The sequence below is a fragment of the Macaca nemestrina genome, chromosome 2 (genome assembly GCF_043159975.1).
Source record: "Macaca nemestrina isolate mMacNem1 chromosome 2, mMacNem.hap1, whole genome shotgun sequence".
Lineage (NCBI taxonomy): Eukaryota > Metazoa > Chordata > Mammalia > Primates > Cercopithecidae > Macaca > Macaca nemestrina.
Window position 1 is genome coordinate 19,186,760 of NC_092126.1, and position 25,892 is coordinate 19,212,651.

Below are 25,892 nucleotides of genomic sequence, written 5' to 3' on the forward strand. Positions count from 1 at the left end.
ATCATACACATACACACGTACTACAAGCTTCCACATAGTGTGTTTTTTTAAAGTCTTGAGTTCTCTGATGGTATTTTGTGAATCATTAACTTACCAATGGCCAGTAGAGCATTTAAAACCAATTTTTAAAATGTTTTATTGTTTCAACATTTCCCAATTTCCCCTACTCCCCAGACCCTGGCAACCACCATTATCCTGTCTGCTCTTGTGATTTCAACTTTTTCTTGATTCCACATATAAGATAATACAGTGTTTGTCTTTTTGTGCTTGGCTTATTTCATTTTGCATAATGTCTTCTAGCTACTTCCATGTTGTCCTAAATGACGGTAAGATTTCCTTTGTTTTTAAGGCTGAATAGAAATCCAGTGTTTGTGCGTGTGTGTGCGTGCGTGTATGTGCACGCGCAGCCATGTACATTTTCTTTATCCATTCATCTGTCGATGGATACTGAATTTTCACCTCTAGACTATTCCCTATAATTTGACAATTAATTGGATATTAATCTTAGAAGTATGCTTCACAAATACTTTCTATTTCATAGGTTGTCTCCTCTGTTATTGCTTTTTTTTTGCTGCATAAAAGCTTTTTAATTTGATACAATCCTATTTGTTTACTTTTGCTACAACCAACTCTTGAAAACATGTACCAACAGGGAAGAAGCAACGGCATAGATATTCTAAAATATAATGTACTTAAAAATATCTTTTATGTTTGCTTAGGAAAACACTGAGGCTTTCTCCTATCTTATCTGACTTCCTTTCTTCATTGATCATGGCTTGGACTTATGTTAAAATTACTTAGCAAACTGTGAATAGTCACCAACTGCCAGTGGAAAGCAGTGGTCAAGATGCAGTGGGTGGGGATAGTCTGGAATTTAAATAAATAAAGGCCTACAAAGTGGACAAGCCACACATGGATAAGGAAGATTTTGGCTCAAAAAGATTTTGCTCAGAAGTTTCCATTAATTCCAGAGTCAGGAATCCAAGGTTAAACTGGTTTTTTAAGTAGAGCACATTAACTGCAAAGTTTAAGCATTAATTAAAGGGCTTTCCTCAACTGAGTCAAACATTCATATGGCAAAGGAAACATTTTTTTCTACCTCAATTCTAAGCAACACAGGGAAGGAATTTAATGGAAGAACTAAGCCCAGCATGGTGTACAATGAAAGGGTCTCTTTGAATGAATGGTTTGCAAAATTGAAGGAGGAAGGAGGTTCCACAGCAGTAGATAGGGAGGAGACTTGAAAATTTTATTTTATATTCCAATCACTTTAAGAATTGTGACAGGTTCTGATCTCCTCACTATCTAATTTTTTTTTCTTTCCTAAAAGAGAGCAAACAAAGCAAAGCACACAGCCTCATGCCTCAAAATAGCAGGTTTCAAACTTTGGGAACTATGATGCATACCCTACCTTAAAACAACCCACTGTGCATGATTTCTGAGCAACAGCAACAAGAAGCAAGGGAATATAGGCAAATAAATCATTCAACCAGAGTTCCCAGTCGAGAAGCCATTCACCAATTCTGATTCAGTGAGGCTGTTCAAGAGCCTTAAGTTGCAAATTCTAAATACTAATAAAAATCCAAACTGAGTATATTTAATCTCCATCCAAAGAGCCCAAAGCAAGTCCGTAAAAGATTCTCCCTTCAGCTTTTCCTGTGTGCTTTTGGTGCTCTGGTTTCTGGCACACATGCACATGATTATTTCAATGGGAATATTTATATGAATGAGTTGCACCCATAGACTTTTTCTGCTGGTTCCTAATTAATTACTATTTCTAGCTAATTTACTCAGATCCACTTCCAGGCCGCCCCCACCCCTCAGAAGGTGCTGGGATTTATGTTGTCTGCACTTGGGGCCACCTGAAACCAATGGGTAATTTTTTCAGGGGTACAAATTTGGTCACCTTGTCTCACAGTGGGGCAACTTCTGCTGTAATTCTTACTCAAGATGTCCCCATGGGATCAGGCTGAAGTTAGGCCTCTGCTAAAACTACATCTTTGCCTAGTTTCTTCCTTGTCCGATGTTAATTCTCTCACTCCTCACAGGTTTCACTTGAGAGTAATTCCTCAGTAAATACCTGCACCAGAATTCCTCTCTCAGTCTCTCCCCTTCCATACAACCTAATCTATGTTACTCCAATAGAATGATGATAATAACGGCAAGCCAGGCGGGGGGGTTCATGCCTGTATCCCAGCATTTGCGGGGAGGCCGAGGTGAGCGGATCACCTGAGGTCAGAAGTTTGAGACAAGCCTGGCCAACATGGCGAAAGCCTGTCTCTACTAAAAATACGAAAAATTGGCCAGGTATGGTGGCGTGTGCCTGTAATCCCAGCTGCTGGGGAGGCTGAGGCAGGAGAACTGCTTGAACCCAGGAGGCAGAGGCTACGGTGTTCCGAGATTGCGCCATTGCACTCCAGCTTCGTCAACAAGAGCGAAACTTCGTCTCAATAATAATAATAATGATAACAACAATATTATGAACCACCACAAGCACAATAGCACTTAAATTTACTGTTTATTATTGCCAAGCACTGTTCCCAGGGCTTTGCAACAATCATCTGTTCAAGCCTCACAAAAACCTAAGAGATAGTTGCTATTATTATTACCATTTTGTAGAAGGGAAATAGAGGCTTGGAAAGTTTAAAAAAAAAAAAAAAAAAAAAAAACTGGTCATGGTGGCTCACACCTGTAATCCCAGTACTTTGGGAGGCTGAGGCGGGCCAATTGCTTGAGCCCAAGAGTTCAAGACCAGCCTAGGCAACATGGTAAGACCCTGTTTCTACAAAAAATACAAACATTAGCCGGACGTGGTGGTGCACACCCGTAGTCCCAGCTATTCAGGTGGCTGAGCTGGGGGATGATCGCTTGAGCCCGGGAGTTTGAGGCTGCTGTGAGCCTGGACTGCACCACTGTACTCCAACCTGGGTGACAGAGACTCTGTCTCAAAAACAAACAAACAAACATGTAGCTATGGGCCATCAGCTAGTAAGTACTGAAATGTGAAACCCAGGTAGTCAGACTACAGAGTCCAGGTTCTGAACCTCCATTATATTCTAATTCAAATCCTGATATATTTTACAACCATAGGATCCTTAAAATTAACTCATGTGTTGTGAAGTTGCTCATCTCAAAGACCCACAAATGTATCCTTAAGTAGCTAGTCAAGATTTGGCCACGGGATGTAAAGGCACACATTGTGAGCCAGCTGCTGATTCATAGGGTGCTGGAGACACCACAGAGAGGAAGGAGCTCCAACATCTCTCTCAGTAGAGCTCAGACTGCAGGGAATCAAAATCCATGGACAGACTTCAGAATACTTCTGTTTTACAGACTGAATTAAGGAAAATGGGATGGATAGTCCAGCACTTCTGGCTACCCTGTACTTTATTTAGGTTCATGACCCCTGACTGTAAGGACCCAATCTCAACATTTTAGAACATCAGGTGAGAAAAGGAATTAGGATATCCTCCTTTTTCCTTCCTGCCCCTTTCCTCCCCTGCAAACTGCAGCTGCACATGTCACCAAAACACACAGACTCTGGAGGGCTGTTTTTGCTTACAACAGCCAGTTAGAAAGCAAAAGGCCAGCGAAGTCCTGCCAGAGACTTGCTGTGCCCTGGACAATTTCCCACATAAACAAAGTGGGAACTCCTTTAAAGAAAAGATGCCCTTGGCTTTTTGAGGTTAAGAGTGATCTTCCTACAAAACCACAATCTTTCCCGGCCTAGAGTTCCCCTTATGCAAAAATTCAAGTATATGTGGTTTTACTTCTGTATAACCTTTTCTCAGCAAACCCACAAGAATTTGGGTTCCAGTGCAAGTGATTTGCCAATTACTCCAGTTTGGGATAACTAGAAAAAAATAGAAAAAAGCAGGGTTTACAGAGGAAGGAGGAGGTAACTCAAAAGTCAGAATCAGTGGAGAAATTTTGCTAATAACATCTGGAAAGAGAAAAGACAGGAAAGATGAGGTTAAATCTGGGTCATATTAATACTTTTAGGGACTGATACTTACTACAAAGAATTTTATAAGCTGCTCATGATATGTGTAATCCAAAACAACAACTTTATACTCTCTATATTAGGTATAATGTTTGACAAAATTAGTTTCTTCTTGGGTTTTGAGGATTTTTTTTGATTTCAAAATTTTGGAGTTCATTGTCTCTAGAATTCTCTTATTTTTGGAAACTTTGCTTAGCCAGTCCCCTAAAATGCTTGCTAACTACTGCACAAAGCAGCATGCGGTGAAGTGAAACCTAGGACTGAGAACTAAGTCCTTATACCTGTTGGAAGGGGGAAAGCAGTGATATGTACACTCATTGCTGATGTGTATACTTGGCATAAATTTATATCAGGAAAATCTCACCAACTACATTATTCTGCACCTTAAAAGCCAAGGAGAGGCTACAGGTGGGACACAGAAAGAGGTAGCTAAAAACTTTTGTGCTGTAAACTTCCAAAGAAATCCAAAAGGCATTCAATATTTAGGAGATATTCTAGACACAAGGGGGAGAGTGTCTAGAATATCTCCTAAATAGAATATCTCCAAAATGTGCCCATTTTGGCTGGGTGCAGTGGCTCTCACCTGTAATCCCAGCACTTTGGGAGGCCGGGGCGGGTGGATCACGAGGTCAAGAGATCAAGACCATCCTGGGCAACATGATGAAACCACGTCTCTACCAAAAATACAAAAATTACCTGGGAATGGTGGTGCACGCCTGTAGTCCCAGCTACTTGGGAGACTGAGGCAGGAGAATCACTTGAACCCGGGAGGCCGAGGTTGCAGTGAGCCAAGATCACATCACTGCATCCCAGTCTGGCTACAGAGCGAGACTCCGTCTCAAAAAAAAAAAAAAAAAAAAAAAAAAAAATCTTGATTCCTTTTTTAAAACTAAATATTGTGCATATTTGAGATTTACATATTAGGATATACATGTGGACACTAAAATAGTTACAATTGTAAAGCAGATTAACATATCATCTCATACTTTTTTCTGATAAGGACAGCTAAAATCCATTTAACAAAAATCCCTAATACTATATAATTTTATTTAGCTTTCATGCTATATATTAGATGTCTAGATTTGTTCCTCCTATATATCTGCTATTTTGTACCCTTTGACCTATATCTCCCCATTACCTCTCCTTACTCCCATTCCCCTGCCCATGGTAACCACTGTTTCATCATATATGTGTATTTGACCTCTTTAAAAAATTCTACATATAAGTGAGATCACACAATAGTTTTCTTTCCATGTCTGGCTTATTTCACTTAGAATAATGTCCTCCAGGTCCATTCATATTGTGGCAAATGGCAGGACCTCCTTTTTCAAAGGCTGAATATTTCTTCATTAATTCATCCATCCAGGAGCATGTAGGTTGTTTCCATATCTTGTCTATTGTGCATAATTCTGCAATAAACATGGAGTGCAGATATCTTTTTGAGGTGCTGATTTCATCCCCTTTGGGTATATACCCAGAACAGGGATTGCTGGGTCATAAGGTAGTTTTAATTTTTTAAGGGGCCTCCATACTCTTGTCCACAATGACTGCACCACTATACCTTCCCAACAGTGCACTAGCATTCCTTTTTCTCCACACTCTTGTCAACTTTTGTTAGCTCTTGTCTTTTTAATAGTCATCTTTACTGGTGTGAGGTGATATATCATGGTGCCTTTCACTTGTATTTTCTTAATTAGTAACGTTGAACACCTTTTCATATACCTGTTGGCTATTCTCACGTCTTCTTTTGGGTGTGAAAGAAAATGAACTAATTAAGGCTAATGCTTTTAAGTGGAGTCAGGAGATTGTGGGAGGATTGAACTAACACCTGCTAAAGGTCAAACCATAGGATGTTCACTACACCACGTGTCCAATCTTTTGGCTTCGCTGACCCACATTGGAAGAATTGTATCAGGCCACACCTGAAATACTTTAACGATAGCTAATGAGCTTAAAAAGAAATCGTAGAAAATCTCATAATGTTTCAAGAAAGTTTACAAATTTGTGTTGGTCCGCATTCAAAGCTGTCCTGGGCCACATGTGATCCCAAGGCTGCAGGTGGGGCAAGCTTGTAATAGATGAATAACAACTATAATCAGTATCCTCTGGCTGTCAGTGTCTCTCAGCTGGAGAGTATATTAAGTAACCAATCAGAACAGTTTACAATTTAAGATTTCTGCCAAGCCATTGAACCACCTCTGAAAATAACTTTTCATGGAAATCCCCCATAAAATACCTCACTTGTGCTTCCTTTTCAGGAAACAATTCAGGACTGTCCTTACTCAGTGTACCTGAGTTCTGATTCTTTGTTTCCCAAATAAATCCTATTTCCTTTGACTTCTGTGTCAATCGTGTTTTACTTAATAGGATACATATCTGTTTGAGTCTTTTGTCCATTTTTTAATAGAGCTATTTTTCTGCTATTGAGTTGTAAGAGTTCTTTATCATTCTTAGATATTAACGGCTTTCAGATATGTGGATTGCAGTTATGATTTCCAAGTCTGTAGACTGCTTTTTCATTTTATTAGTTGTTTCCTTTGCTATGCAGAAGCTTTTTTGTTGGATGTAGTCCTAGTTATTTATATTTGTTTTTGTAGCCTGAACTTTTGGTGTGATATCCAAAAAATCATTGTCAGACTGATATCAAGAATCGTTTTCCCTATTTCTTTCTAGGAGTTTTACAGTTTCAGATCTGAAATTTAGGTATTTTACCCATTTTTAGTTAATTTTTGTGTGTGGTATGAGATAAAAGTCCAATTTCATTCTTTTGCAGGTGGAAATTCAGTTTTCCCAGCACCATTTACTGTTTTTTTTTGTGTGTCCTTTAGGTGTCCTTGTAAAAAATTCGTCGACCACATAAGTTTGGACTTATTTCTGGGCTTTCATTCTGTTCTATTGGTTGGTGTTTCTGTTTCTATGCCACTATTATGCTGTTTTTATTACTATAGCTTTGTAGTATAACTTTAAATCTGGAAGCATGATGCCTCCAACTTTGTTTTACTGTTGTTGTTATTGTTGTTTCTTTTTTTAAGTATTGCTCTGGAAATTGTGGGTCTTTTTCTGGTTCCATACACACTTTTGCATTTTTTTTTCTATTTCTGTAAAGAATGTCATTGGAATTTTGATAGAGATTGTGTTAAATCTGTATACTGCTTTGGGAAGCATGGCTATTTTAGTAGTATTAATTTTTCCCATCCATGAACATGGAATATTTTCCCATTTGTGTCTTCAATTTGTCTCATCATTATAGTTTCTGCATAAAAATCTCTCACATCCTTGATTTCTTTTCAATTTGAAGTTTCTCAACCATTACTTTTCCCACTATGGGATTTCCAGGAATTTAATCTTTGGAGTCAGAAAGACAAATCTCTACTTCTAAAATGTATTACAACTAAGGGAATACATATGAGGATGCATTAATTTTTACTCATGTAAACCACATACACATGGCGCAAAGCATCATCCACAATTTTATTCAACACACATTTAGTGAGGCTCAACTATGTTTCAGGCATTCCTTCTTGGTACTAAGAATGCACCCACAATAAAGACCCACTTGTAATTCCCCAAATTCATTGTCTAGCAATTCTATCACATTGTTCCCTCTGTAAAGTGATTTGAATTCTCTCATTTCACTTTTTAAAATTCCTATCAGAGAGGTTTCTTTGAATCCTAGTTGTCTGAGAATTTTTTTTTTTCCAGTGAATGTATTCTATTCTACTGTGACTCTTGAGTGTAGGCGATTCCTTAGGCAAAACAAATGATGCATATTGAGTAATACTGAGGACATGTGCTTCGTGAATTATAGGTAGGGGTAAAACAATAATAATGTAGTTATGTTCCAGGAAGGTTTTTTGTATGTATGATTGGTTGTCTTCCTTTACCTCTCAACTATGATGTACAGTAGTCTTTCCGTTTAGAAAGAGATCAAGAAAAAATAAATGAAGATGAGAAAAAGAGATAAAGGGAAGGAGGAAAAGAGGAAGGAAGAACTCTCCTTGAAATTCTAGTTAAGCAACGGCCTAGGGAAGTATTAATATAATACTAGATAACCCCTCTGCTTCAGGTTCAAAAATTCAATTCATGTTTCAATATATTGTTTTACAAAAAAAACATATTTCTGACTTTTAGTATTTGAAGTAAGAGCCTCCTCAAATCCTAGCAGCAATACATAATCTCCCTAATAAATTGCCTTCTTCTTGGTAATACTTTGTTTAGTTTTTATTTTCTAACACTACAGTTTGGATATGAGATAGCATAATTTTAAAATATATTACAAAATGAAAATTTCTACCTGTTGCAGTTTCTAGGAACTAAAGCTGATCCTCATTAAATTATGCTAATTTACTGTACAGTGTTTAATTAAATCCTACTCCAGGCAATCTACTTCCAGGGTTTATTTTTACAGCTTGAAACTTTCAAACATAAAAATGCATTTTGATTTAATTTTTTTCTTTTTTAAAAAATAGCTGTTCACTGAGGTTCATTATGTTTTCAAAAATTATATCCTGGGCTTACTTCAGCCTCAGTTCCCTTTCTTTCTCATTCTCATTCTCTGTCACTTTCTTCTTTCAAGAAGACAAAAACGCTTTTTAGAAATTCCCTTCTTTATTGTGAGTAGTGTATAGTAAGTTTTTCTTCAAAATGGTAATTTTCTTGAACTGGGCCATTTTCCAGGCAGGCTGTGTTCAGCTAAACATAAACATAACTGACTGTGGAGAAGATGGGATGTCTCTCATTCATGAAGTGACAAGGACTGCATGTGCTACAACTGAACACACGGGTATCAATGCCACTTTCTTCTTTAGGTTTATATTCATCAGAAAAGAACAAACTGGCATTCAACAGCCCACCCCTGCCCCTTACCACAGACTAGAGTTGAAATGAAGGTGCTCTCTCCTTTCATCCTAACTCATCCACACAGGCGCCTGACTTCATAATCTGTCAGCTGACAGATAAAGATTTGTGCTTTCAAAATCTTTCCTTGCAGAAAACTTGTATGTAGCCAAGAGCAACCTGAAGCTTACCGAGCATCCACTACTAAACCTTCAAGCAAGAATGTGAACCCTAAACCAGCCTACCCAAAAGTTTATAATCAACTTTGCACTAGCCATATATATGTTTTTAAAATTCCCTCTAAATGTTAAGACATTTGCCCCCAATCTTGATTTTTAAGTGGGCTAATTATTTCAAATTATTTTCCAGAGTACAATTCTGTAACGTCTTTATACTTTTTATCATGTCCTAGATTTAAATGGAATCAGTAATCAAATAGTCTTCTGAATGCTTCATACAGTTCAAAAGTGACATAGCATCATAGAAATGTTAGTGTTTTCCCACAAAATTCCTCTATACCAGGACATCCTTTTACCCGTTTGCTGTGTGGTTTCTTCCCTTCCCAATTTAAGTCATGGAGAGGCTAAACAATCTCTCTATACATCAAACCCAGTCACCTCTCTAAAGCACTTCTGGCAGGTAGTTTCCAGGATGGCCCCTAATGATTCTTGTCTCCTGGCTTTCCCATTCTCTGTAATCCTCTACACTGTACCAGAATTGATCTCTATAGTCAATAAAATGCAGTCGAAATGATGGCATGTTACTTCTAAAGCTAGATTATAAAAGATGACATATTCCGCTTTAAACATATTCTCACTATCAGTTTCTTTTTCAATCTCTCTCTGCCTCCCTTTTACTGCTCCTTCTTTCCCTTTTTGATTACTTGTTCTGGGGCAGTTCAGTGCCATACCACACAACACTCATGCAATCAACTGAGAAGTCCACATGGCAAGGAGTTCCAGCCAACTGCCAGTGAGGAACTGAAGCCTGACAACCACCACATGTGTGATCTTGGAAGCAAATCCTCCTCCAGTTGAGCCTTCAAATAAGACTGCAGCCCTTGCTAAAATCTTGACTGCAGTGTTATTAAAGACCTTGAGCTAGATCCACCTTGCTACACAGATTTTTTTTTTTTTTTTTTTTTTTTTTTTGCGATATCACTCTGTCACCCAGGCTAGAGTGCAGTGGCACAATTCCAGCTCACTGCAACCTCTACCTCCCAGGTTCAAGCGATTTTCCTGCCTCAGCCTCCCAAGTAGCTGGGATTACAGATACCTGCCATCACGCCTGGCTACTTTTTGTATTTTTAGTAGAGACAGGGTTTCACCATGTTGGCCAGGTGGTTCTCAAACTCCTGACCTCAGGTGATCCGCCTGCCTCGACCTCCCAAAGTGCTGGGATTACAGGCGTGAGCCATTGCACTTGGTCAAGCTACGCAGATTTTTGAGTCACAGAAACTATGAAATAATAAATTGTTGTTTTAATCTTCTAAGTTTGGGAGAAATTTGTTATATAGTTAGCTATTATGGGAGTGTTGATTATCCTATTCTTTGTTCTTCTGATGGCTCAGTGAAAGTTTGACCAGGAAAGAAATCAGTTGGTTATTTAGGACACAGGGACTCTTAATGCAAGTAACTGGTTACACAGATGATAGAAATGCTGAGAACAGGGAGGACAGTGAGATAACATAGCAATTAATAGCATCAAGCAGCCACACCGACCGCTAGGCTAGAATGGTAGAGAGGAGGGAGTGTTAGCAGAGCCCATGGACCACATTACTCTTTAGCACAGTACTGTCCAATAAAACTTTTTCTAATGATGTAAATGATCTATATCTGCACCATCCAACATGGTAGCCTCTAGTGATATGTGAGTAGTGTGATTGAAGAACTGAACTTTAAAAGTTTAACATTGTATAGCTACTTATAACTATATATGTATTAGTGGCTACCATAAGTCACAGTGAAGTTCTAGAAACGACAGAAGGCCATTCCCTCGGGAACGGGAACTTTGGAGGAAATGCGTCTCTTGCCTCAGATGCCACCAGACCTAAAGACCAGAAGACAGTTCCTGACTTCTCTCATTCCCCTATCACCCTTCCTCTTCAATCTCCTTCCAGTGCCTCCTATTATTGGTATCCTGCAAGAAGCAGATTGAAAGAGGTATCTTCCCTGTGTGATACAGATCAGAGCAAAGCAAGAGGGAGATGCAGACTTCAAGGGAGCATGTGCCCAGGGGAGAAGCACTCAAAATCTTGATGATCTCTGGACTACCCATAAGCATATATCTTTCTCTTGATAAAAAACACCATCATCTTTTGGTTGTACAGTAGCCTTGGGAGCAGCCCTGGGGCTCAGTCAACAAAGTTTCTCTACCTTTTTTTTTCCCCCAAAACGAGTATTTTCCCTAAAATGAATTCAAGTAAATATCTCTCCATCTTGTTTTATGTGTCATATGGGCTATTGCATTTTCCATGGTAGGCTCTAAACTGCTTGTATTTTCTATTGCTGCATAACAAATTACCACATATTTAATGCTTTAAAACCACACACACTTAGGCCGGGCGCAGTGGCTCACGCTTGTAATCCCAGCACTTTGGGAGGCTGAGGCAGGCGGATCACAAGGTCAGGAGATCGAGATCACGGTGAAACCCCGTCTCTACTAAAAATACAAAAAATTAGCCGGGCGCGGTGGCGGGCGCCTGTAGTCCCAGCTACACGGGAGGCTGAGGCAGGAGAATGGCGTCAACCCGGGAGGCGGAGCTTGCAGTGAGCTGAGATCGCGCCACTGCACTCCAGCCTGGGCGACAGAGCAAGACTCCGTCTCAAAAAATAAAAAAATTTAAAAAAAACACACACACTTATTATCTCAGAGTTTTCATGGGACAGGAGTCCAGGTACAGCTTGGTGGTTCCTATGGCTCAAGTTCTCATAGGTGGTACTCAAAGTATTGACCAGGGTTGTAGTCTCATTTGAAGGCTTAACTCAGAAAAAAATCTACTTTGAGGCTCATTCAAGTTTTTGGAAGAATTTATTTCTTTGCAGTTGTATGACTAGGGCCTTCAACTTCTTACTAGGAATCTTAAAGGTTGCCCACAGTTCCTTGCTACATGGCTCTTGGTGTAGAAAGTTCACAGGATGGTCCCGTGCGGTGGCTCACGCCTGTAATCCCAGCACTTAGGGAGGCCGAGGTGGGTGGATCACGAGGTCAGGAGATTGAGACCATCCTGGCTAACATGGTGAAACCCCGTATCTACCAAAAATCCAAAAAAAAAAAAAAAAAAAAAAAAATTAGCTGGGTGTGGTTTCGGGCGCCTGCAGTCCCAGCTACTCGGGAGGCTGAGGCAGGAGAATGGCGTGAACCCGGGAGGCGGAGCTTGCAGTGAGCTGAGATCGCGCCACTGCACTCCAGACTGGGCGACAGAGTGAGACTCCGTCTCGAAAAAAAAAAAAAAAAGAAAAACAAAGTTCACAGGATGATGGTTTGCTTCTTCAAAGCCAGTAGGAGATTTTCTTTTCCAGTCTGCTAAAAGGGCCTCTTCTATAACATAATGCAATCATGGGTGTGATAACCCCCCGCCCCCTGCCCCGCCACCTCTGCCATTTAACTCAATCTAATCAAGAAACAGACATCCCATCACCTTTGCTATATTCTACTGCTTAGCAGCAAGTCAGTCATAGGTTTTGCCTATTCTCAAGGGGAGCAGATTATGCAAAGATACTACTTATTGGATGGTCACTTTAGGTTGTGTCCTCCATACAAGCTAGAGAACAAGGGCAATGTGTTATAGGTATTTGATATTTATATCTTAAAGCAACATCACAGTTCTTAGTAAACTAGAGTTGTTTAATAATAATTTCCTGGGCTGGAAAAATCATGTTTGCGAAGGAAATGCTCCTTGGGAACTATGTTGTTACCCAACACACAACAAGATGGAAAATACAGGGGAAGCAGGATGTTCCTGGAGACCAACCATCTATTTGGCTAAAACAGATAGTGAGGTGATTTCCTGAGCTTACAGACTGACAGCACAGGTTTATCCACCTAGACAAAAGCACAGACACATGGGTTATTCCAGCATTTAACAACATGGTCTGAAATAGAAATCGCACATATACAGTCATAGGTCAGGTGTCATAGTTCAGGCTACAGAAGGAATTTATTTGGCACATGTGTTATTTCAAAAATAAAAAGAATTCGTTGTGAATATATATATGTATTTTGAGACAGTGCCTCACTCTATTGCCCAGGCTGGAGTGCAGGGGTATAATCATGGCTCACTGCAACCTCCTCTTTCCAGGCCCAAGCGATCCTCCTACCTCAGCCTCCTAAGTAGCTGGGACTACAGGCATGCCTCACCACACCCTCCTAATTTTTGTATTTTTTTGTAGATATGGGGTTTCAACATGTTGCTGCAGCTGGTCTTGAACTCCTGGGCTCAAGCAATCCACCTGATCCAACTGTCTTGGTCTCCCAAAGTGCTAGGATTACAGGAGTGGGCTGCTCTGCCTGGCCACAAACATTTTCAAATCAGGAAATTTCACAGCAAAATTTAAATAATTTTTTTCTCTTGAAATTGCAGCTATCAGCTAGATAAGGCTTGTGACTACCTCCTTTAAATGAAGCACGCTCTCTCCAGTCCACCTTGGTTTTTACCCAGCCCTCTCCATCCAGAGGTCTCTATGTGAGATTGCAACCTCTAGTATAATATAATGTTGCAAGGGGTCTCAGAAGTTGGACCAGGCTCAATGTCTGAAACAGAGGAAATGACTAAACTTCAGAAAACCAGACAGGTAGCTGAGTTATGGGAAGTGTCTAGATCATTCGCCAAAAAGGGCTCTGTTAAGAGCAAAGTAAAGCCAGGCTAAAGCAATAAGGAGACTCTGAAGACCACAGTCTTTACAGAGGAACTGAGGACAGGTATGGGAAAGAAGAAAAGTTCTACGGAGGCTAGCCAAGAAAGTACCTTTATGCTATGGAATCCTATGATCGGAACTGGGTCGTTGCAGGACAGTGAGAAATACTGGGATTCTGCCTTAATGAGTCTCAGGTTTCTCTTTGGTGAGCCTCATGGCTCTCACTCTTAGGGCAGTATACTTGGAAAGGGGGCTTAACGCACCCCTCCCACCACAGTGGAAGACAGAAAGAAAAGCTTCATCCTTCAAACAGGACGGGCTCTGAAACTAAAGACGGGAACAAAGCCTATAGTGGCAAATACTAGTAAATTCCAGAAAAGTATAGGAAATGATGCTAGGGATGAAGGGATTTCACTTTATTTAATTCTTCAACTGCAAGAATCCAAATTTGTTTCCAGAACAGTTTTTCCTCAGAATTAAGGTATTAAAGTGTCTGTATCTTCCTTCTCTTAAAAGTAAAAAGCAAAACAGAATTTCAGACATATTTAAAATCATGAATGCAGAGATTCTGGTACAATTAGCAGTTTCTATCCTCAAAAGGAAATTGCTGTTTTTATGATTTTTCTCAAAGTGGTGGATAAAAGAAGAAATTACTCTTCTCTAAAAGTTTCCTTTTCCTGTCATGTTCACCTTCGATACACCTTTTTCTTCTTAGCCATTCCCTATTCAGGTGTAAAGAAGGATCAACTTCTTGTTAGTAAATTTCTGAATATTTTAAATTCTTGTGAGTGCACTTCTAATGCTTGGCACAGTCATTGGTTCTCAGGATGATAAGTTGAGAGTAACCATCATCCACTTTCACCACTAGATACCAATACAGGGGTAAGGTTGGCTCTTGACTAGTAAACTATTCCAAGAAGTTGAGTGATCTCACAACTGTGGAAATGGTGGAGACTGTTGGATGGTAAGACTAAACAGCAGCAGCCAGGTAGGCCTCAGCGGAAGGTTACTAGGGGTGGAAATTAGCACTCCAATCTCAATACTGTCCATACCAGGGTCAGTTTCAGATGGCAAGAGTAACATATGCTTAACCCTTAGTGCTTAGACATGCCACACATCTCTAAGCAACAAAAGAAAACTCTTAAGAAACATGTAACCTGTAATTAAGATGCAGATGACAGGAGAGAAATTAAGTGGTGGGAGAAGATGAACAATCACAGCAGATGAATCCACACTCCTTAATGTGGTTATGAGGAAGATACAGTCCCCCACATTCTTTCACTGGGCTTCTGGCTGTCATTGACTCTTTTTCCCAGCCCTCACTCAGTACCGCGAGGTGTCTAGAGTGATATGAATACTCCCCCCCGAATTTTTTCTTTCACTCTTCTTGTAAACCTTGAATAAAACAGTTGAATATTCATTAATTTTAAAATTTCATCCAGCTAAATTCTTCAGGTCATGACTCAAGAACTGTTGACTTATGAAGCCATCAAGAAAGTGCTGAATGTTTTCCATCAAAGGAAAAATGTGAAGACCAGGAAGGCAGGCCTCTGCTTTTGATGATTATACCCTGAGGAAAGGAGTTTGGAAATAGAAAAGTATCAGTCCTTCAGAGACGACTTTATTACCTCTCTGTGGAGCACATCTTCAACTTTAAAAGGAACCACTGGGTACCAAAGTTTGGGGAAAATCCTCCTTTTGTGATTCAGTGCATTACCTTCCACCATTAGTATTCCCTGGAATACTTTCCAGGTAATAAAGCATGTCTGGTTCCTTTATGGATCTCTTTTCAGAGTACCTAGGTTCCAACACATAAATATGACTAAAATTTGATTGCAAAATACCCTAAGGGTTATTAGCTGATGCTGCAGACACAAGTAAAACTCACTTGTCAGTCATGCTCATCTGTTCCATTTGGGGTAGGATTAGGTGGACAGAAACAACTGTGAATCAAGCTGTTTTGGGGGTTAAGTGAGAAAGCTTGAGAGAGGAAGGATGAAGTAAAAACAAACAAACAAAAAAACAAAAAACACTTTAAAAAGTAGGCAGAGGATAAAAGATCAAGATTGCTACCAGCAGATACAAAATCTTCTAACGCTCTCTGACTAACAGCTGTGTGTACTCCCCAAACTCGCATCTCTGCCTCACTTAGGACCACATAGACTCTTAAAAATATACAAATTGTGGCAGGGATAACATTAAGCCATGAAATATGGCCCAGGTCAGTTTTGGGGGCCCTAATTTCACTTTCATCAGTCTTTTTGCAATGTACCTAGGAAAATGAATCACATAAGACAGGAATGATTTATTCTTCCTTCCAACTCTAATCCCTGCCAGTCTACTTAACACCTAGTTATTAAAAAGGTGCTATTAAACAAGATAAAATCATATATATGATATGCTTGTGTGTATAATATATATGTATACATATATAAGTATATATATACATGCACACACATAAAAATGTGTGTAAGACATCAAATTAGAAGATGACAAATTGAGGCTAAGAGTCTTGCAAAGTCCCAATTCTCGTCAGATGGTCTCTTTCTATATTGCTGAGTAACCAACTTTTCCAACGACACTCATTTATTTAGCTCATAAAATTGTGATTTGCAGCTAAAATGTTAGCATAGATCTATAGTTACTGACATGAAAGATCCTCCAGATTAAGAAAAAGGTGCTTGCAGAACAAAACATAAAATGTGGTTCAATTTCCAGAATTACTAAAAAACACAAAATATAGCCACATATTTCTATATATATAAATATTTTTGAAGTATATACAAAGTGATTACTTCCAGAGAGGGAAATGAGAAAACAAAAACCTATCCATTTTATTCTAAATATTTCCTTATTTTTGAATTTTGTGAAAATATATGCAGCTGTTACTTGAGTAATTGAAAGTAAATATAATAAGAATAAAAGAGGCTGTACAAAGCCATCCCAGAATCCATTAATTTGGTATAGCAATGACCACAACCCAACCTTCAAACAGTTGATCAGTGTCCATTTCAATCAGCCACCAATACTTCTTACTCATTTGTTAATTTTTGAAATTGAACAGATAGATTTTGGCTAACACATTTTGATACTTATGAAGTTTCAAAACTGCATGTCTTTGCTTTTCCATGAAACCACTATAGGCCCAAGAACAAGAATTTTGTCTTATCTATTTTATTTCCCATCTTACTACTATTAGGAATACAGTTTGTCTTGTAATAAATATTATTTAACTCACACCATGTCTCCTTTATAAGCTAAAGATTTGATTCTTGTAAGTTTCTGAAATGATACACACTATAGGCATTCAGAAATACAAATGTCTTATTGAAAATTACACCTTTTAGTAAGTCCTTCTCCACAGTTCTCAGTTTGAATTATGCAGAGGCAGGAGAGCAGGAGACAAGTACACTTCCAACAGATTAGTTTTCTGATCTAAAACTAGCCACCATTATTCTCCCTTTATCTTCTGTTTTTTTTGTGTGTGTCACTTTATAAGCGTCTCAAAATGGTGTATTATTGAGTTTCCTAGAGTTAAGAGGAAATAAATACAAACAGAGAAAACTTTTGAGATATACAGATAAAGTTTAGATACAAATTAGCTTGTTTAAATTATTAATTAAAGCAAAATTCAGAAACAAATTAAATGTAAAAAATAGAAATAATATTAAATATAAATAGATTAGGATCTACTCTCACATCAGAAAAAGATACCGTCAATAAAGTCATGTTTTCAAGGCCTAGTTCATTACAGTAAATTGAATCCATATTTTTGAGCTTCTCCATTCCCAATTCCTATTGAAATTAATATCAGAAACTAAAAATGGGGAAAATGTTACACTGGCCCTGGAAACCAGGTAAGAATGCTATCTACAGGCCAGAAATTTTGAGCAATTAGCAAGATCTAGCATAAGTGAGATCAGATAGAGGGAAGAAATCAGAATATAAAATCATATCTGAGAAATTAATGAAAGAGACTTCTATCCCAGGTGAAAATAATTGCTCACAACAGGGCAAAAAATTATATACAAATATCAAAATAATGTATGAAACTTTACTAAATAGTAGTAATCTAGAATGCAATAAGTCAATAGTAATAGCCTACTTCAAAAGCTGCAGATTATTCTAAACAATATCTGGAGTTTATCCTATCCTATATTCTCCTCCAGGAAGAAAAGATGGAAAAACTTTCTCAATTTACCATCTTATAATAGAGACACCAACATATTTCTTTTTCTTTACTCTTGATTTAAATTCAAATAGTTATTAATTTAAAGATGATCAACAGGGTTTTCTGGACTTGGAGGTTGTTAGGGAGTTACAGGCCAAAAGAAAAATGTTCTCACAATCTTTCTTAACTAACTCATGACAGACAATTAAACTGCACATTCAAGGCCAAATACTTGAAGAAGGACAAAGTCTTATGTATTGTATATGGCCAGAATAGATGGGAGAAGCAGTACCACCTAATCTCCCATCTTCAGACACCTGGCCAGAAATTCTCATGGACCTAAATTCTTCATTATGAGATTTGGAGGGTGGTGGGTGTAGTATTAGTAATGTTCTTAGACCATGATTTTTGGCTATCCCAAAATGCTTATTTCTGGGAAACCACAAGATGAGGTCTGTTCTCAAAACATCCTTGAAGCATCACAGGTGTTCTATTGCATGCCCCAGGCTTAAACCTTACATAGGGTCACCACATTTTATTCAGCAGCAGGGCCCGTTCTTTGGCAATCTGTCTTCTAAAGTTATTCCACCATAGTATTTCTCACTGACACCTGTGGACTTAAAAGACCTATTTTTATTATTATCACCACTTTATTTCGTTTAGTGAGATAAAGTCTATAGCATTAACCAAAACTTTCCTTTATTAAAGCTTACTTTTTCTCTCCTATTGTAGTAATAATTGTAGATAATAATTTTTAAAAGAAGGTGCTTCTTATATGCTTAGGAAAAATAATCACAAATACAACATTAAGGAAATCCCGACACAGGAATAAAAGTGAAGTACATAATTCCCACACTACTACAGAAATAGGAAGAAGATAGAGCAAGTCAATGAAAATAGAGGTGAAGGAATGGGATATGGTTTGTTTAAATTGATATAATACAAATTTTAAAATAATGATCAAAGAATATGGGAAATAGTGTTAACATACTACATAAGAGGATAATCTAAATAAAGAGTACACTCTCAATTTTATTCTTTGAAAAAACCATTTATATACATTTTCCTGTAAGGATGTGAGTAAATATATGTGTGTATACACACACACACACACACACGCGTGCTCGCAGATGACCTATTATTCATTTTCTTTAATGTATTTCCAAATTTTCCATATGAACCCATCTTAAATTAATAATCACTAAGTTAGTAATTTTAAATAAAAGAATTTAACATAATCAACAAAAATGATTAGACAAATGTGTTTTACTTGTAATAGATTAAAATTATAAACTCAAAAGCAGAGTAAAAGTAAAACAAACCCTGAAGGCATGCCGATGTTCAATACAAAATGAACATATTTTCATATTTTATTGTAACCAATTTCATTTACTAAGTAAAGCATATAATTATGAAATGTTATCAATTCAAATGAGTATTTTTGATAAATAATACTCTAAGATTAAGTAAGTTAACAACCTATTATAAAGTTTTTACTTTTAATTTTTTATCTTTTTATTATATACACTGAAAAGAATCCTGAACTTACAATCAGAGGCTAGAATTCAAGAATGTGTTTGACATGGACAGCAGTGCCATGTTGGCTGTGACTCAGCATCTCTGACCCTCCCAGTGCCTTCAAATTACAAAACATTATGATGGATTTCCACTTTTTCACAGGATTACTGTGATGACCTGATACAAAATTGAAACTTTGTGTTAAGATTGTGTGATTTGGGATCTGGTTTTGCCATAGTCACCTGTAATTGCTAATGGCAAATCACAATTTTTAAAAAAGTTTTTTAAATGTAACAAGTGAATAGAAAACATTTCCTGGCATATCATCCAAAATGGCAACTACATGACACAATGATGGTATAAAGTGAGACACAAATATGATTCAGTTGCATTACTCACATACCACCAAACAGAGAAATGGGTTCCATTGATAAGTCTATGTTTCAGATCTAACCGATATGGTTTAGGTTATAAAAATTATTGCCTTTAAATTACTAATATTTTGAAAGCTAGAGAATTAACCATCAGAAAATATATCCTAACTAATGTGTAAATACAAATGTGGCAGCAAGAAGAGTCACACAATGTCTATCTATCCAAGATTATGTATCTCAAAGTAACTGCTAGTAGTTCATTTCTTTGAGATCTTTAGACTTTGCAGTGTTTGGTTGAAAATATGACTGCAGTGTAGTATAGAAACACAGAATACAGTCACTGATGATAGTAGGTAAAATTGACAACAAATTGAAATGATTGGACAAATAAGAGATGCACTCAAATACCTTGGCAACAAGTATAATTACAGTATTAAAATTATGTACCAAGCCTTAATTTTTAACAGGCAAGTATGTATTAATAAACAAGCAGTCTATGTAGTATATGTATATAGTCTAAGAACATTGAAAACAAAAACTACATAAAGCACTAGAAGAAAACCATAGTTACCAACTAATGAGGGTAAATATTTAATAACACATATATGTAATGCATCAAAACTTACTCATGTAGCAACTCAACAGTATAAAAATATCTGACAATGAAAGCAGACAAGAATATCTGTGAGCAATAGCAGTTGTCCCAATTACTGAGGTTACTGCTCACTAACTATTATTGTCATCATTTCTGATTATGATTCATATTAATACCGCTTCGGCTTCTATCTCATTGTCCTGTCCCTGTCTTGTTTTCTTAGACCTTCATTTAGAGGCAGTATTCTATCCACTTCCCATTTTTCTGTTCTAGATAGACAAGGCCCCATACCCTGAACTTCTTGACCACTTTACTTTTTGCTTTTTGCCTTAAACCTGGTAATGTAATACCCTAGAGTTCTGTGTTTAGCCTCAAATTAAGACTTCAGGTTAACCAGTTCAAGCCTGTTGCCAGAAACTTACCCAAGTAATGCCCTGGACCCCAATAAAGGCTTCAGCCCATCAGTGTCTCCCTCTTGCTCTCTACCTAATAATTGAGTGCACATGTACTGGACACCTCCCTATTTCTGGCTGGCCCTGTGAGGCATGTTGTCCTCTTCTCTGGGATCTGTATGTAATAAACTTAATCCTTTTGACACTCCAGGCTGAGGGCCTTTCACTGTGCCACACCTAACTATACCAACTCTAACTTAAATACTTCATTCAACAAATCACATTAATTTTTTTGTTATATCTCATTAGCTGGGGTACTGTCATATTTTGAAGATGGGGCAAAGTACATTGCAAAACCTAATTATTTCAGTTTTAAAAAGGCTATTCTAATATTTGAGTACTGAAATGTACTTAAAATAATAAAATATACTTTCTTATTTTGCCTTGCTTTCTAACAGCTTCCTCTGAATTATGTAACAAAATAATATTACCTTTATCACTAGCATACCAGGATATTATGTGAGATTTTTTCATTGAGTCTTAAGTTTTGTTTGCTTTTGCATTAACTATAACATATTGCCCCCAGCCCTAATTAAAACTGATACCGGAGTAAAAAATAACAGAATGTGAGAGAAGAGAAAGTCAAAATCAGGTCTAAAATATTCAGTTGATCCTTGAATAACATGAGCTTGAATTGCACAGGTCTACTTATCGTGGATTTTTTTTTCGAGTAAATAGATAGAAAATATATTTTCTATCTTGTGGAACGCAAGACTTGCATATATGGAGGGTTGACTTTTTGTATGTACATATGTGGGTTCCACAGGGCCAACTGAGGGACTTGAGTATGCACGGATTTTGGTATACTTGGAGGAGGTCCTGGAACCAATCTCCTGGGGATACCAAGAGACAATTATACAAGGATTTATACATTTGAAAAATGATACTTCACACATTTAGAAAAAGATAGAATTCATCAATGACTATACTGGATTTAAAAGCATAGGTTTTAGGTCTATGAAATCTACTTAGAAGAATGCCTGGCATGTACTCAACAACCCATAAAAAATTTCTGACTAAATTCAGTGAAAAAAAAGAGAAAAATATTTTTTGGTTCTCAGTCACATGGAAAGTTAAAACATAACTGTAGGAAAAAAGGCAAAATAATAATTAAAAAGAAAAATGGCAATTATTTATTTCAATTCATTTGCATAAGTCCTACTAAGCAAAAAAGAAAGCAAAACATGACACCAAGGAAAATAGAAACAATCCAACTATTACAAAAAGTATGTTTTAAAACACACAAATAATTACAAGAAATATGATAAACTAAGAAAATATATGCTATACATATGACAAAGGGTAATTTGAATTTGACAAATCAGCAAAAAAAAAAAATTATTAGAAAAAATGGTCAAGAATGTCAATAGGCAAATCACAAAATACATATAAATGTTCGATAATCCTGAAAAATACTTACACGTACTAGTAATGAAAGAAATGCAAATGGATACCATGATAAAATGTCATTTTAAACTAAAGAATTCAGGAGGCTGAGGCAGGAGAATGGTGTGAACCTGGGAGGCGGAGTTTGCAGCGAGCCAAGATTGCACCACCACACTCCAGTCTGGGTGACAGAGCAAGACTCTGTCTCAAAAAAAAAAAAAAAAAAGACACCTAAAGAATTAGCAGAGATTAAAGTAAACCATAATAATTAGCATGGAACCTTTCTGAAAAGCAATTAGAGAATATAGATAATACAATATGAAAGTATATTACATTTTTACCTAATATTGCATATTTATCTCAAGTCAGTTATCAAACATGTACATGTAAAAGGAATTCTATATGATATTCATAATAAAACACTTGGGGAAATATCTAGATGCCATGGCTAGTATTAATTGCTCAGCACTTTCCAATTTCTCCTTCTTCATCTTGTAACCCACCCCCACTATCCTTCCCAGGTTTCATCAGATGACATTTTTATAAGGCAGCAGCTTGCCTATCACATAAAAGACAAGGACATGGTGCTCATGAAATGATTCCAACCGCGCAGAAAAGGACAACCTCCTTGGAGATGGAAGAGAAAAAATAAAGAAATCTGGATTTGTAGGTGACTTTCCAGAGCAGTGCTACCCATCAGAGCCAGGCCTCCTGCTTATCTTTATGCTATATCAAGGGAGAGAAATAAACTTCTATCACATCTGAGTAACTAATGCTCAGTTCTCTTTATGACAGCTGCTTAGTCTCTACATTAATATGATGCCTAACAATATAGGATAGCCTAAATAACTTCATTCATATGGTGAACATTATTCAGCTAAAAACCTGAAAATTATAAACCCCCAAAATATGCAATTAATCTGAAAATGCTCAGGATATAGAGAGTATTTACAAATCAGATTATTACCTAACCTATGTATTTGAATTCTAATTTAGAGATAGAAAAAAATATAAGTGAAAAGAGAACAAAACAGCAAAGTATAACAATTGTTATAACTACACAATGCAAATACAGATAACTTATTTTCCTGATTTTCTGTGATAACTTTATATATTTTTTGATAGAATGTTAAAAAAACTGGGGGAAATGTTATAAGAAAAAAATAAAATTCTGGTAGAGAAATGCCAGCACCACACCAAATGAAGAGACGACCACACCTGAAGATGTCAAGCTCTCAATGACCCAGAAAGATGGAATAATGACAGTGAAAGTTGCAGTGCTGTGAGCAGAGTGGGAGCTTAACATATATATTTTTAGGTTGGACCAAAGCAAATATATTTTTTCATGAAACCACTTAGTAACATTTTACATAAACTATTACTGAAAAAGCAGGTTAAATTTTGGCTCTAGTTTTAACATCTACCATTACTCACAACATATTCAACAATATTTCTAGGATTTTGCTATGGGACTTTTAAGCAATTATTTTTTCATGATAAACAATTTCAATAAGCACTTGTTTCCTTTCCTTTGTGTGGCTGAAATCTGATGAGATATTCAATCCAGAAAATTCTGTGAGTTGTTCAGCTTGTTTTAGCAGAAGATTGGAACTTACTGAATGTAGTCTCTCACCTAATGTAATGGAAAACCTGAATAAGTGAATACAAATATAAAATAGGAATTCACACAGTTTCTTAGGTGATAGAAAATTACAAATTCAAAAATATAAGATAATCTGCTTTTCATGCTGATTTCTTTACTACTATGTAATACTTTTTATCGAGTTTTCATGCAAAGATAAAAAAGTAGACATTTGCAGAATTTATGATTCCATCTAAACTTCCCAATCCAACTGAGCCTAAACACTTTAGAACATATTTTAAAAGTGTCAACCAATGACAAGTACAAAGAAACTTGAACATTCTATTCTAAGGATTCCATTAAACTTTTAGAAGCCCTGACTTTTCAGTGACTTCAGGACCTTGCAGATCAGAATGAATAAATTCTTACTGTCCCGAACACAAGGCTAATAATTAAGGTGGCATCATCCTTTGCCGACACCACTCTCAGTTCAATTCTCACTGAGTCAATCCAGACAAAGATGGATTAGTTGAATATCCACCAGTAGAAATAGTCACAATTAAAGATAGCTCTAAACTTAGCAGTAAGTCTGTGTGGATTCAACTGGTAAGTCCCAATGTTCATATCCACATAAAAATAAACGTCCTTGGGTGGCAGCTTATCTCCTGGTGGAGATAAGCTAACCCTCTCAGAGGATGGTTCTTCTGGAGCATTCTTCTTTTCTCTGCATCTCAAGAAAAATATGTGAAGGAAGACAAAACCCCATCTTGATGAGCACATCTCCCTTTTCCTGGCCAACTCTACATGTTTCAGGATGAACATCACTTGCTCAGGGAAGCCTCATAACCCCCTACTCCATCCCACGTCTGAAGTAGGTGCTCTCGCTACAACCACCCTCATCACTTTACATAATTTTACCATGAGCTTGGCATACTTTATTGCAACTGCCCATTTTACTCCATGGAGAACAGAACTTGTTCAATCTTGTTCACTGTGTTGTCCCCAGCAAGTAACACTATGCCTGGAATAAAATAAGAACTCAATTGTCAAATGATTCAATGAATGGATTGATGGATAGACAACAATGCCAAAGAATTGAAAGGGCAAGACAGACCCACAACTTCCTCATCTGCTTTCCTGAATAAGACCTCAGTTTTGCATTTAGAAGATGAGAAGTAGTTATTTAATCACTACCTTCTCACTGGTGAGCTTCAGGACTCACCAAAAACCAGTTGCTACCTCTGAAGGCAGGACACAAACTGCTCTGCTCACCGTCACCTACATTACATTTTCAAATCTTGCTTATGACTTTTTGAATAATGAGAAAAAGATACAGGAGTACTTTTCACCAGTTTTACAAAGGTTCACTCACTGCTTCTGGACTCTGAGAAAAAGGCTTATTTTCTTGGCTCTGTGTTGGAGTGCTATAAGCTAAAATCTGTGGGCATCAAATATAAATGAATATTTGAATATATTATTCATATAAGGCTATAATATAGTCTTTCATTATTTTCTAGATGTTAAGATAATCTCCACATAAAAGCACATTTATAAGTACTGAACCTGCTGAGGTAATTTAAGACAGTAATTAGAAGTTAGGTATACTTAGTAGCACATGTGAACCATGACTATAACTATAACTTTTCCCATCTACCAGCTGGGTTTCCCTAAGTCAGGAAATCTAGTTGCACAAGGAAGACAAAGTAGGACTCAAGTGCCAAGAGTTGCCTTTGGATCAATCACAAAGTTGAGATCATAAATTTGAACTTCTCATCCAACTTCCCCATTATGAAATTTACAGACTATTTCTTCTTTATACTCCAAACACTTTGCTACCCAACTGTGGTCCCCATCTGGCTATAGCATTCTCCATATCAGTCCTGATTTTCTGGTTGATGATTCTACTATGGAAATTGTTTTTGAGCAAAATGTTACAGAAAACAATTTCAGCTGCTGAAGAGATTGATTCTAAAATATCTTGTTTTGATTTTTCAACCTTAAAAATCTAGAAAAATAAAAACTTAATTTTGAGTAAGAAAATTTTAGATCATTAAAATTTTAAACTCGCAGTTGGGAAGTGTTTAGTTAAAAATGCAATGTAATTTTTTTTTTTTTTTTT

The 25,892-nt window shown here is 37.1% G+C and overlaps 1 protein-coding gene across 5 annotated transcripts in view; it reads right to left on the minus strand.

Moving 5' to 3' along the window:
• LOC105470974 (RNA binding motif single stranded interacting protein 3) overlaps positions 1-25,892 on the minus strand; it is a 1,471,638-nt gene that overhangs the window by 1,098,286 nt on the left and 347,460 nt on the right. The window lies entirely within an intron of this gene.